At 45.7% G+C, this 13,690-nt stretch overlaps 1 protein-coding gene across 1 annotated transcript in view; it reads right to left on the bottom strand.

The window, feature by feature from the left end:
• The window catches only part of FOXP1 (forkhead box P1), a 601,805-nt gene extending 588,365 nt beyond the window's left edge, over nt 1-13,440 (bottom strand). Inside the window, exons 1-2 of the mRNA XM_032648540.1 lie at nt 12,994-13,440; nt 10,966-11,110 (exon numbers count right to left, since the gene is read on the bottom strand). The gene's annotated coding sequence lies outside the window, so the exon portion shown is untranslated. The remainder of the gene's footprint in view (nt 1-10,965; nt 11,111-12,993) is intronic.
• Nucleotides 13,441-13,690: the final 250 nt, after the last annotated feature.

Below are 13,690 nucleotides of genomic sequence, written 5' to 3'. Positions count from 1 at the left end.
TTGGGAAATAAATTCCACAGCCTTTCACTAAGTTGAAATCTCGGCTTTGGACACACCTAAAAATGAGCCTGACCTGATCTGAGCTCCCAGTGGACACACGCCAGGTCACAAAAGTTGACCCAATTGGCCAGCTTTCCCACCGAAAAGGCCGCCGCTGGAATGGCAGATGGTATGGCTGGTAAGACCCAACCAAGGATGGACAGGACTGTGGAAAGGAAAATGGCAGAACACAGCTGGCCAAGGCACGATGGGGGTCTCTGCTATTAAGAGAACCGTTTTTACACTGCGTTTTCAAAAAATAACATCACAGCGGCCTTTGATCTGATTTTCTTCTTTTATAGACTTCCATCACCCTTTCTTTACGTCCTATAAAACATAGCTAATTGCTCTTTTATTTTCTCTCTTATCACTTGGTACTGCTGTACAGTAGTAAAAGGACTGCTGACTCTACCCAGGGAAGCATGTCTTTCAGGGAGAAGTGCATCAGAAACCCCTTTGCAACAAAGGAGGCGGCGCCAGTGTTTTCCCCCAAGGTTTCAGGAACCTGGAAAAAAAGATGCTAAGTTACAAGGATGACTTCTCCTTAAATAAACCGTTACCAAGTATAACTTTATTTGTTATGAGAAACTCAAAAAAAGTTTAAAATTAAAGCCATTGTTTAATGGGCAACACTGACTCTAATGGGCCCTGTTTAACACACACCCGTCTTTTAAAGAGAGCGTTGTCCAAACATTTCCCCTTTGTTATATTTTTCTCCATTCTTGAGGGAAACACTATCTACCTTTACACTCATTTTGTTTAACCTCCCCAGTCATTTATGCTATTTACTGAGTACCTGATATTCCTAATAAAATGTCAGTACAAATATCCAAGTTGCCTAGGAGGAGGAAAAAAAAAAAGTTTTCCCACCCTTCCCTGGCTGGTCAAGGTAAACAATTCTACGGCCGAGTCAGTCAGCCAGGCTGACACAAATGCCTTTCATCTTTCCTCTGAAATTACAAAAGATGATCGTTTTACTCAGCCATAAGCCTAACTAAATCGATACTCTGTACACATCAGAATTAAATACGTTCTCTCTGCTCAAAATGAACAGTGTACTATTTATCACTAAATTTAATGACCAAAGAAACCCCGATAACTCTCTCCGATTATACCCCCGATTTCATCTAGTTCCGCATCATCGATTCTTTTGGTCACTAGCATAATGACAGAGCACCAGCTCCGGCTTAGGCAGCAAGTTTGATAACAGAGCTGAAAGGAGACACACACTATTTTAAAAACATGTTCCGATTTTCATCTAAGCATATCTTTATTTACGTGGCTTTCTTACCATGAAGATGCCAGTCCTTGAAAATACGCAGAAATCACTTTCTACTCTGAAGAACAAGGTGCTTATCATAACAAGAATACGGAAGTATAAAGTGCCTGTTAATTAAACATCGCTTTTTAACTTGCTACCCTGCATATGTAACCGTGAAGTTCTAAACCAAGTCTTTAAAATTAGAATGAGAAAATGGCTAGGATCCTTCAAATGAATGCCTCGTCTGTTTTGTTTTGTTTTTTTCCTCCTTCAATGTAAGAGATCAGCCACTTGATTTATTATTTTTTTGAAAGCAAATTCCCTGGTAAATGTTTGACTTTAAAAGTTTTTCCCTCCCCCCACAAAACAAAACAAACAAACAAACAAAAAAACACGGGTAAACGAGCATATTATGAAGACGTGGCCAGGACTGACAGTTTCACATCCATCCTGCATTTTCAACGTACAGGACTGCAGAAGGCTGCTGGGTTTTAAATTCAAGCGTGAAGAGCCTGTCTTGAATTAATATTCAGCACTTTAAAAGGTTCACACGGAAAAATGAATATACAGCCACATGTATTCATATGAACAGATTTTACTAACGGTACTGAACAAAAAAAATCAAGTTACTAAAGAACACATATGGGGGGATACCATCAAAACACATCTTGAACATGCAAAAGAAGACCCTATATTTGGGGGAATACAATCATATGTATTAAAAGTATAATGAAAGCCACGGGGTGGAAAAGAGCCAGCCGAGAGCAGAGGTCACCTCCAGGGTAGAAGGACTGGGCTAAGATATGCCAGGAGCCTCTGCAACCTGGATCAGAAATACATTCTTTCTGAAGCTGAGCAGCAGGTACATGGGGGCCCATTGAATTATTCTCTGAATTACACTTTTTTGGGGTCTTACACATTTCGTAACAAAATTCGAAAGCTGTAAGCCATAGTTTTAAGAGAAATTGCTTTGTAAATATCTGCCAGGTTTCTTTCCTCAAAAGTCTCTCTCAACTCACAGATCGAAGTGCTTGAGGCCAAGGCATCGCATTTTATTCAACAATTGGGGCACGTGTTACAATACCAAAACCCCCATATAAAATCCATTTGCACCATTTTCAAAAGTCTCACAACTACCCTGAAGAAGTTTCCCACCTCAGTATTCTGCCAGGGAAAAGTCGTCTCTGACACAGAGATGATTTCTGTAGCCAGTAAAAGCTACTGTCCTGCTTCCTAACTGAAATAAACAAAAACAAACACAGAAATGACATCTCTCTTTAAGTATCTTTTTAATTCTGAGTTGACGCAAATACACGCACAGGAAGAATAAGCTAGAAACACATCTTATGTATGATCTGGGGACAAAGGGGTCTAAGGGAAATGCTTTGCCAGATGGGGAGCTGATTCCTCCCCGCCCCACACACACACCCTATCCACAACAACATCCCCATCCCACAATATTTAAACCTTGTGCTGCTGTTGCCTTAAGGACAGGAAGACAAAAGGGAGAAGCATCCCCAGTCAGCAGTGAGGATAACTTGCTCCTACAAGTATAAGAATTTGTTGTAAGCTTACCCAAGTTAGGACAGCGCGTTTACTGTCAACAGGCCATCATACTGCAACAAAAGCCATTATTTAGAAAATAAGATGGACACACATAAGTGACTGAACCCTTCCCTAAGCCCAGAGAAGGCATGCAAAACAGCGGGTCTGCAACAACACGCCTGACGAAGCCCCTAAGAGAAAACCCGAGATTGAACCATTTTCCACTGTAATAGACTATCTTCTCCAAAATTATTGACAGTTGGATGTGGACAGCGATATTCTCTAAAGAGGTCCCACCCAACCCCCCCTTCTCAAGGTTCAACTAACTTTCTTCCAAATAATTAAATGCAGCAAACTTTCCATTAGAAAATTTCTGTAATATGTCACTAGAAAGGGTCTGTCATTGATACCCTAATGATAAATCAGTTAATTACTTAACCTTTCTTAATGAAATGATTAACATCTTTTCAACAAACAAGGCAGAGTGATTTAACGTCACGCTGCAGATTTCATCCACTGCTGACAGTTGTAGGAAGACCATGCAGCCTCGACGATGCACTTTCTAATTTTGCAACCAGTCCCGTTTTTCATCTTTTATAGAAACCCTCCATGCAAAGTTAGAGACACTCTAGTTTTAAAACTTGGCCCGTCAGAGATTATTTTTTAAGCCCTTCAGAGTCTGAACAGAAACAAAAGAACCTTGTATTACAGGGATATTCCAAATGCCACCCAAACCCAGAGCCCAAGCAACTGTGAAGTTCGAGACAGAAACAAAGCCAACTTTTTGGGTATCTATTAAAATGAAGCCACACCCAAAGTCAAGTTGCAATTTTTTATGTTTTAGTTTAGGTGAGGGCATTTTGGACCAACACTTTATTGCTGTGTAACTCAAAAGGTACATCACTAATACAGACAAAAAACATCTATACAACTTTTATTTAAATAACTCTTTTGACCTTAGTGGAGAGATCTTTAGCTGAAGCCCTGAACAGTTAAACAAGCCTCCTTAGCATTTTATCTCTCATAATCTCGGAGGATGCATTTGTCTTAGGAGTCTGCTTGCTTTATTTGTGTGGCATCCTTGGCGAGGCTACTTCCATCAATATTCCTGCAGGCCCCATCACATACAACGAGAGAGAATTTCCCAAGATGCCTAGGAAAATCAACGTACTTATGCCAGCAGGGTTAATCTAATGGGTAAACAGTTCAGATTTTTAAATTAAGATGAAATACTTGGAGAAAAAAAAAAATTCCAGCAAGCCATCTGACACTAATTGGTAGCTACAACGTGACAACGCCCATTGGAAACATGGAGGCAAGCGAGGCATAATTTGAAATGTCTGGTACGTGGTGAGAACGACCGATGTGCCACGTTGTTTCTACCACTCACCTGAACTGTGAGGCCCTTGTTCTGCCTCTATTTCTCTAAGTATCTAATGTTTCTTTTGGTGCTTGCCTCTGGAAAGGGAACCCATATTCCTTTCTTAGGTTTCATGAAGTCCAAACAGTAAAGTTAAACCCTTAAGAAGAGTTATAAGATTCCTCCAATGCTGATCTTTGAGGAGTCCAGTTCTCCCACTTCGGTGGGCATCAGAATCACACGGGGAGCTATTCAGAAATGCAAAGGCTGCCCCCCCCCCACCCTGATACGGCACACCCAGGCACACTGCGACTATGTCTGTGTTTGGAATGACAGCTCAGCTGCGATTCCAATCCTCGTGCATACTTAAAAACCACCAGCTTTGATTCTTAATAGAAATCCAAACACATTAAAAAGAACACAGGTCTCAAGATAAAACAAAAAATGAGTCGGTAAAATCCAAGTGAAGATCAATATTTCAGTTCCACAGTCTTTAGGAGCAGAAATCCCTTGGCCCATGGGTCTCTGTTTAGTGTGTATCAGAATTACCCCAGGGGAGATTTGTGAACAATGCACATTCGCACGTCTGTCTGCAAAAGTTCTGATCGAACCATCTGTGTTTTAATAAATCCCCCCTAACATGTACACACGCACAGACACACAATGACCTGGAAGCAGGTGAGCCTGGGAACTCGCTTTGAAACATGTTGAACTCGGACCAACAACAACCCCCTTCCACTTCGCATAAGAGTATCCGCCTCCACCTCTGTGCTTACCTGTCCCCGGGAGAGGAAGCCTCCAGCTCCTCTGATGGGGGGGCATCACCAACTCAGGGGAGAGGCTCTGGGACAGGAGAAACTCATGCCAAACTCACATCACTCCCTCCCCCCAGGAGCTGCAGTCACTGTCCTGAGAGCACCAAGAACGTCTTTAAAAGTCTTGAGTAACTACACAGCCCCGGTGCCCTTAGATCTTTAAGCTCGAAGAACATACCTTCAACACTCCCCCTAATTCGAAGACAAGGAACCAGAAGCAAGAAAAGTCACATTATGATTCAACTGCAGAGCCAGGAGGGAGAAAAGGAAACCTCGGAAATTCTGCCTTTGAGTTGATGCTAGAACTGTTATTCAGTGTCCCAGCCAATAAAGCTGATCACAGAATTAGCTAAAACCAGAGAATCTGGCAAACTGTGAACGTCCACGTGAATTACTACTAATAAGTAAGTCTGTATCCAAAAATAAATTTCAGGAAAACATCTTTGTCCCATCCTAAGTGAGTATCTTCTATTTAATACAAACAGGGACCCAATAATGCCAGGTTCAGGTCCATTTTTCTCCCCTGAGCAAATTGTCCTCTAACATGCTAGCCCCAGACATTTTCAAACTGTTGAAATAAAACAGAAGGACAGGAGCGTTCTAATCAGTGATTCCTCCATTTTAGCTTTGTGTCTGAATTAGCAGCAGTTAGAGGAAATAAACGCATCTGAGAGGGGTCCTGAGTAGAGACAACTAAATAGTAAACAGAACACTTGAACACAATTTTGCATGTGTTCAGGCTCCTTCATTTAAAAAAAAAAAAAAAAGAACCTATTTTATTGAAAATGTGATTTGGAAAGAAAGTGCAATTAGCTTTGCACAGGCCCTGCCGAGATGTTCCTGAACACACCAGACATATGTAAATATTTCGTGATATCAGTTCCAATTGAATAGACCTGTCAAGATATTTACAGGGCTTGACAGTACTTCTGTCTTTAATTAAATTTTTGTCCAGATATTCTAATGTAATTTAAATAGATTATTAGTTGTCAGGATCTAATATAAATTTTGTTTACGATTTAGTTACTTTAAGTACTCAGATTGAAGAAACTAATTTAACCCCACACGTGAGCAGCTTCAAGCGTCAAGACCACTAAAAAGCTTCCACTGCCCTTTGCACTCTTCCAGTAGTCTTAAATTACTACAACTTAACGGTAAATATCAAGGCACAAAATGGAGCCCCTCCCCCACTTGTTTAAAAGCAAACAGCTTGGGGAGGGTCATACGGAAAAACCCATCTATATGCATGTTCAAGTTCCAGATTCTTTCTTTCAGGCAGCCAGTTCTCCCAGTGGCTGGCTAGGGAGGAAATGTTTTTCTCACTTTCGATCCCATAAAATCACTACCAAACACCTGTTGTACACAAGGCAGGGCATGAATTAAAAACTGGTGTCAGGGGATTTCAAAAAGAAACACAAGTCTTGCAGAGACATCCTCAAGCTAATTCGGTCAAGAGATTTTCATGACTGGGTAAAACAGTACGAGGAAAAGGATGCAGCTTCTGGCACAACCTTCTTGTGAATGGGAGCTGACTTCTAAATAAGGCCCGAAAAATGCCTTAGCCCCAACTGACTGTAATTAATAAAAGTAATATATTAAAGAAACAAAGAACACTGTCAAATTGTCTTCCCTGACTGCCATGCGCTTTACCCCACCGTACTTCCCCTTTCCAGAATACCAGCCTTGGCAGCCATTATTGCAAGAACATTATCTATGGGATGCAAAACCAAAGCACTTCTTGAAATCAAACGTTCCTCACAACATTTATTTTTAGGTTGGCAGCACAGCCAAATCTGCTTAATTTCCATTAACCACATCGTCACATGCACATCAAAATAAACTATGTGGGTCCCGGGGGGGGGGAAACAAGTGTCATGTATAAGACACCCCATATTTGGCCAGGTTTCCCCGTTTCAGGAATTTGTCTCATCTTGTGGCCCGCTGACGTTCTAGCTTCGGAACCTCTAACCTTAATTCAGCCAAGCACCAAGGAAGAGAAAGATTTTTAAAAATCAGTTTAAGATGGTTCCTTGGATGGCACACGTATGGCAAAGTGACTCACAGACCAGTGTAACAAGGCACAGGAAGGATCGTTTAGCAATCACACCAGCCCAACTTACTTGGCTTGCTGGCTTGATTTACAAACTCAGTGTTTGATCACCTGGTGGGATTACTACCATCAATCAAAGAAAAAAAAAAAAAAATCCCCTACAAATAGTAAAAGTCCATGTTGGCTGGTGTATAAAGTTCACCTGTCTATTCAGCAGATGACTCTCTTAAGGTTATTTTCTTTAGAAGACAAACCCCTACTTGCTGGAGACCTTTACATACTCTAGGTCCAAAAAACATACTTAAAAAAAAAAAGAACACCACTGCTGGCTTAGCAAAAATGACATTTACTATGACGGAATTCTATAAAAGGAGTACGACACCTAACAGGATAAGAAAGGAAAAGAAAAAGCCCTAAGCAAAAAAATTTCTTTGGGAAACAAAAATACCACCTGTGCAAATCTAGCTATGCTCTGGAAACCCCTTTTCAGCCACAGAGAACCAGCTCCTGCTCGGTGCCTTGAAGCTGCAATTAAATTGTAGTAATTTAAGATTATCGGGAGAGCAAAGGGCAGTAGGAGCTCTTTGGAGGGCTTGCCTCCCCACTTAATGCTCTTCAGTCAGGGGTTAAATGAGTTTCTTTAATGTAAGTACCTTAAAGTAACTGAATCATAAACAAAATTTATACTATTTTCTGACAGCCTGCAATCTATTTAAATTTTATTAACGGGTACCTAAGATTATTTTTAAAAGACAGAATCCTTGCAATGCCCTGTAAATATTCTTGGCATCCCCACTGAAAAGTAATCGGTACTTTATAACACCAAAATTGAACACACACACGTTTGCGGGATGCAGACTCTTTACAAGATAACATTTCAAAAGTGAGTTTGCATCTTAAGTAAAACCTGAAAACCAAATCAACAGCACAATAAGACTGGCTGCAAAGAGGAAGCTGGGTTCAAAATAAGTTGTCACATCGGCTCTATACTCGCTTCTCTTCCTTTATGTTGGCATTGGACGTGGGGGGTATAAATGTATTTGTTGAGGAAATATCACAATTCTTCTGTTAATTTAAACAACTGCTGAGAACAGACCTATCCTTCAGTAGAGCCTCCGAATGCAAAGGCCGGGGCTAGAGTCTTAAGTGAAGCAAGGAAGCAAGGAAAAACTTAGTAACAGAAAACCATGCCCAGGCTCAACATTAACCCAGTTAACTTTTGTTATTGTTGGTACAAATGATTTAACTAGAAAGTATTTACAGCTTTTTAAAAAACATTACATATTGCAGAAAATTGCCTAATAGCATCCATGTGTATGTTTAACTCACATTGTTTAATGATACAATAAAAGGTATATCCAATAAAAGCTACAGACTTTGAAACATGTTGGGCACTCTGGTTATGAAACTCTGACTGAAAAAAACACAAAGTGCTTACTATGTGATTGACATTTGTTCGTTACAAATGCAATCCTTCAATGACAATTATTTTTATTCTTCTCTGTGTTTAGCTGTCCTTTTTCCCACTTTGTTCTACTTAATTTGAAATGACATTTAATTTGGGGATAGTTTATAGCTTAAAAAAAAAGTGTTACACAGTTTATACTCCAGCATTTAAATATAAACACAAAATCTTTCACAGGTCTCCAGCGAGACAACCCCCTTAATTTGAGGCAGTTAATTTGAAAAGCTGATGTTTCTTTCATTATACTTTGATAAACCTGTGAAAACAAAATGCTAAAGTAATTACTGTTACTACTCCCTTTAAAAATGTAAAGCAGTTAAATTTTCCTAGACAACAAGCAAGGACAAGTCACAGAGAACTTGAATAAAAGTAGCAACGTGGTCATGCTGAATGTCAATCTAAAAAAAGAGGTTATGTCTAATCTGGAGAATGCTCCCTCTCGCCTTTTTAAATTCCAAGAGTGGGCTGACACAAAACTTCATCACCAGGGAATTTTTTTTTTTTGATTTTTTTTTTTTTTTTTTTTTTTGAGCCTCACATCAGATTTCAACCCTCACATACAAAACCTTGGCTTCCCTGACAAGGCAGATCTTCTAAACTTGATGTGAGAAAACGTTATCTAACTCTAGTGTAGGAGTCTAATGTTGGTAAAAAAGAATTCCACTGCACAGTTCTGGGTAGCAAGACAACCTCTAGAAGACTTACTATCCTTTTAACGCCCTTTTGGGTACATTCTCTTCATAAATAAGTCTGCATTATAAAAATAACTTGTTTAGGTACTCAGCATCTATAAGGAACTCAAATGCTGCCTGGAGAGGGGCTGAATATTTCCTTCCAAGCAAGCCTCTGCTTGCACCACAAAGATCAGCATTTGCAATGGTCCATTTCTGCATTAGTGAATATATAGCTTTGCTGCTTGATGGAAGAGTCCAGGGTTCTCCGTGTAGAGCTCCTGACAACAACCCAGCAGCAGTTCTGTTTGATCTCTCCTGCTTCCTTAATTTGGGTTGTCAAGGTTCAGCAGTTGGAGGCTGTTTACTTTTCCAAAAAAAAAAAAAAAAAACTGATTTTTTTTTTTCTCCCTCTCATACAATGACTAATCCAAAGACTAAGGGGGGGTGAAGTGGGGTGCAGCCAGTGACAAGATGTTAAACCTTTTTTCCCCCCTTTGCAGTGAGATTTTAGCTAACAGCGTTTGAATGGTAACTAGTTGAGTTCCTTTTAATATTTTTAATACTCTTTAATTATGAGACCTTTCAAGCAGGGAAGTCAAGATGGAAAAGACTCATTCCTGATCTCTGAAACTGTGAGCCCAATTTTCTCTTCCTGGCCTTAAAGAGATGGGTATTTTCACTTTGAGAATCAAAACTCTAGTGGAATTCTCAAAAAGATTCAATACATTTCTCTCTGGAACCAAAAATAATAGGAACTCCTGTGTCTCAATTATACAGGATAACCCTTGGTAGAAAACACCTGAACTCTTACCATTTCTCTTCAAATTCTAGTTAAGACATCTCTCCCTAAATTGATTCTCACTGTGGAAAAAACGAGGGGAAGGGAGGTGAAAGGTAAAAAATTTGGAAATATTCTTCAATGTATTTTCAGCAGAAGAAAAAATCTCTTAACTATCCCTCAGGTTTTCTCAACTCAGCTATTGTGCCAGCCCTAAATCCTGAAGCCTACGGACAACCAAAGGTAAAGTGCAGACTGTTTCAATGTGTAGACTCCTTTCAGGGGGAATACAGAATGGCCCTCCAACATTCCTGTCTAACGAGCAGTAACAAAAAGGGAAACCCGAACTTGGAAAATACCTGTGACCGGACATGAGAGCAACACCAGCCCCTCATAAATGGGCTGGAAAAGCTCAAATGCAACCAAATGAAATGTTTATATTAATTCCATTATTCTGCCCAAGCCTCACAGATGAGGGCTGGGGGGGGGGAGGGGGGCGGGGCTCAGAGGAAGAAAATAAGTTTCATTTCGGGTTTTCTGGTCTAGCAAAAGGAAAAGGAATTAAGACGAACGTGTAGGATGAGCCCAGACTAAATCAATACACTTTGTAATCAGCCCGTCAAGGGTATTTGGACACAATGACTTGGAAATAATTAACAGTTAAAAGGGGGGGGGGGGAGTGGGGTGAGAAGGGGAGCGAGGGATGTCATCATATTTTATCAGAGCACTTTACACTCCATGCTAAACTTTGATCTCCAGATTTTCGGATTTCGGAAAGAAAAGAGGAAAAAAGGAGAAAGTCCAGTATTTCAAAGCACCTACCGGCTTAAGGATGGGCACATTTCCTGGCTCCGGCGCCAGATCGCTGCGCTCGCGCCGCCCATGCTGGGGCTTTGGGCGCAGAGACCCCCGGGTACAGCCCGAAGCTCTAGAGTGTCACCAGCCCTCGCGCCCCCGCCCGCGGCCGCCTCGACTTACCCGCGGAGTCCGGGGAGGGAGTGGGATGCCGCCTTCACGCCCGCGGAGGAGGCGCCGGCAGCACCATGGTCCCCGGCGCCGCAGCCGCTGCCCCTTGGCCCGCTTGCTCGCCGCGCGCTATCCTCTTCTTGCAAACTTTCGGATTCTGCGGTCGACAAGAAACCGGGGCGACCCTCAGCAAATCTTCCCGGTGCAGGTTGGGGGAACTGAGTGGGGCGGGATAAATGAGTAGCCTGGGGGGCCAAGACCGAGAGGGCGGCGGGCTCGAAAGACCCGCGAGCGCGCGTGGAGGGAACAGAGGATGTGGCCCAGGGATTCCCTGCAAGGATCCCGAGACCGGGAAATCGGCCCGAGCCTAAGTCTCAGCACCTTCCCCGGGATCTTACAAAGTTGCAACAACAAAAAAGGAGGGGGGGAGGAAAGGGGGAGGGGGTAGAATAGGGATACGATCGCAGGCGCAAGGTTTGGAGTTACAACTGTTTATTTAGTCCTTATTCTCACAGGGGGCGGGAGCTGCGCCGCAATCGGGGGCGGGTGGGGGGGCGGGTTGCAGGCAGCGATTTCGAAGCAAACACTTGGGAGGGGGGCCTGAGACTTTGTTTCTGGGCGCGAAGCTCCCCGGCGCCCGCGTGTGTCACCGCCAGTCTCCGGGGACCAAGGCGGAGCTCACAACAGGTGGGGAGGGGGACTAGCCGAGGGCCAAAAAGAAGAAGGAATCAAAGTTTCCGAGCGCGGCCGTATCTGGGGAGGAGGCGGGCGGGAGGCGGAGGCGAGGGGAGGCGGAGGCAGCGAATGACCGCGACCCCGCGGCAACTGGCAAACTCCTCCGGCACCCGGCGCCGCCACCGCGGTCCCCACCCGAAGCGCACACCCGCCCGGCTCGCCGGCTGCCTCAGCTGAATCCTCCCTGCGGGGCAGGAATGGAGCGCGGGGAGCCCGGGAGGAAGGCGGCGCGCAGCAGAGGAACGGAGGGCGGTTGGCCGCCGGGACAGGGCCGAAGGGTCTCGGCGACTCGCGCACGTCTCAGGACATATCAGGACTTGGGAAATCCCCCCTGTTCCCCAGGCTTAAGAGGGACGTACACCCAGAAAGTGCGTGTGGTGCAGCGGAGAGGAATCCGGGCGCGGCGACTCCCCGCAGCGCACCCTGCTCCCGCTCCCACCCGCCGAGCTGGCCACCGCGGCCTCGGATCCCTCGCGGGGAGGCTGGGTTCGCCGGGCCGAGCGCGCGAGGGGGTACGTGTCTAGCTGGAGGTGCGCGGGTGTGTGTGTGAGTTTTCTGGGCTCCGGGGTGCGGCAGAGGAGTGCCCCCGTCGCCGAGTTCGGGGCACGGCGTGCGTGGCACCGGAGACGTCCCCAGCCGCGGGGCCTAGGACGCAGACGTTCTCAGTCATTCCGCTGAGGCCCGCGGAGCAGCTCCGGGGCACCGAGGGGGAAAACACTCGTGGAGAGCGAAAGGGAAAAGTTTGCTCCAAGTCCAAACTTTGGGCTCCAGAGGAACCCGGCGCGCGCCCCCTCACGCCGCGGACCCGACCCCGGGCCCCGCGCCCGCCCGGCTTCTGGGCAGGCACCCCGACGCCGGACACCTAAAGTTGCGCCAGGCGGCCTGGGATTCTCGATTCCTCAACCCGCTGCAACCGTGGAGAGCGCAGAGCGACGCGTGAAGGGGCCGAGGTGAAGGAGAGATCGCCTCCTCGCCGCTGCAGCCGCCGTAGCCCCCCCCCCCATCCATTTGACTTATGGAAATGCACCCAAGAGTGCGGGCGCCGCCGGAGTCCCCTCCACCGCCCCCCGCGCCAGCCCGCAGCCCCCCGGGAGCCCGGGCCCCGACCCGGGGGAGAGAGAGGCTGCCTCTGGGGAGGGCTGGGGGAGATGCACGTGGAGCCGGGAGATGGGAAGAAGTTTTTTTTTTCTTTTTCTTTTCTTTTTTTTTTTTTTTTTTGGTGTTGTTGTTGTTTAAAGTGGTCGGAAACAAGGCAGGAGGCGGCTTGGGAAAAAGTAGAGCAGAAATGGAAAAATACAAACTCACCCGCTGCAAATGGTCTCTCGGTGCAAACTAAGGTGTTTTCGGGCCTTTCCCCGCGCGCGCCCACTCCCGCCCGCGCGCGCACCCCCGCGCACACACTCACTCGCGCACACACGCGCGCACACACACGCACTCCCGGGCGAGGGCCGGGCCGCCGCGAGTACAGCATGCAACCGCCACACAATAAATAACAATAGATTCCTCCGCTCCGGACTAGCTTTCCGGAGCCCAGCCAGCGCCAGCGGCGGCGGCGGCGGCGGCGGCAGAGGCGCGGACAACGTCGGGCCGGGGGCGCTACCCCGCCCGCCCCCTGGGCTGCGGCCGGGGCCCCTTCTCCATCTTACGCACCCCTAAGCCACCCCCGGAGCGCGAACCGGCTCGCCCCGCTTCCCCGAGCCACTCGGGCGCTGGCACCCACCCCCCTCCCCCGGCCTCCCGGAACAAATAAATAAATAAGGCGCGCGAGAGGCCAACACGTCGCGGAGGGAGATGTTGTTATTTTTTGCTGTTGTGCGTCCCTGACGTCACATCCACCTGCTGGGTAAACAACAAGGCTCGCAGCAAAAAAAGAAAAAAAAAATCGCAGTTGCCAAGGGGGTGGGGCGGGGATTGGGGGCAAGGGGAACAGGGAGGTGGGAGTGAGGGGTGTCCAGGCTAGATGGGGACGAGGAGAAGGAGGCAGAGTCCCGCAGACCAGAGA

The sequence above is a fragment of the Phocoena sinus genome, chromosome 11 (genome assembly GCF_008692025.1).
Source record: "Phocoena sinus isolate mPhoSin1 chromosome 11, mPhoSin1.pri, whole genome shotgun sequence".
Lineage (NCBI taxonomy): Eukaryota > Metazoa > Chordata > Mammalia > Artiodactyla > Phocoenidae > Phocoena > Phocoena sinus.
This window is presented reverse-complemented; position numbering and strand designations above follow the sequence as displayed.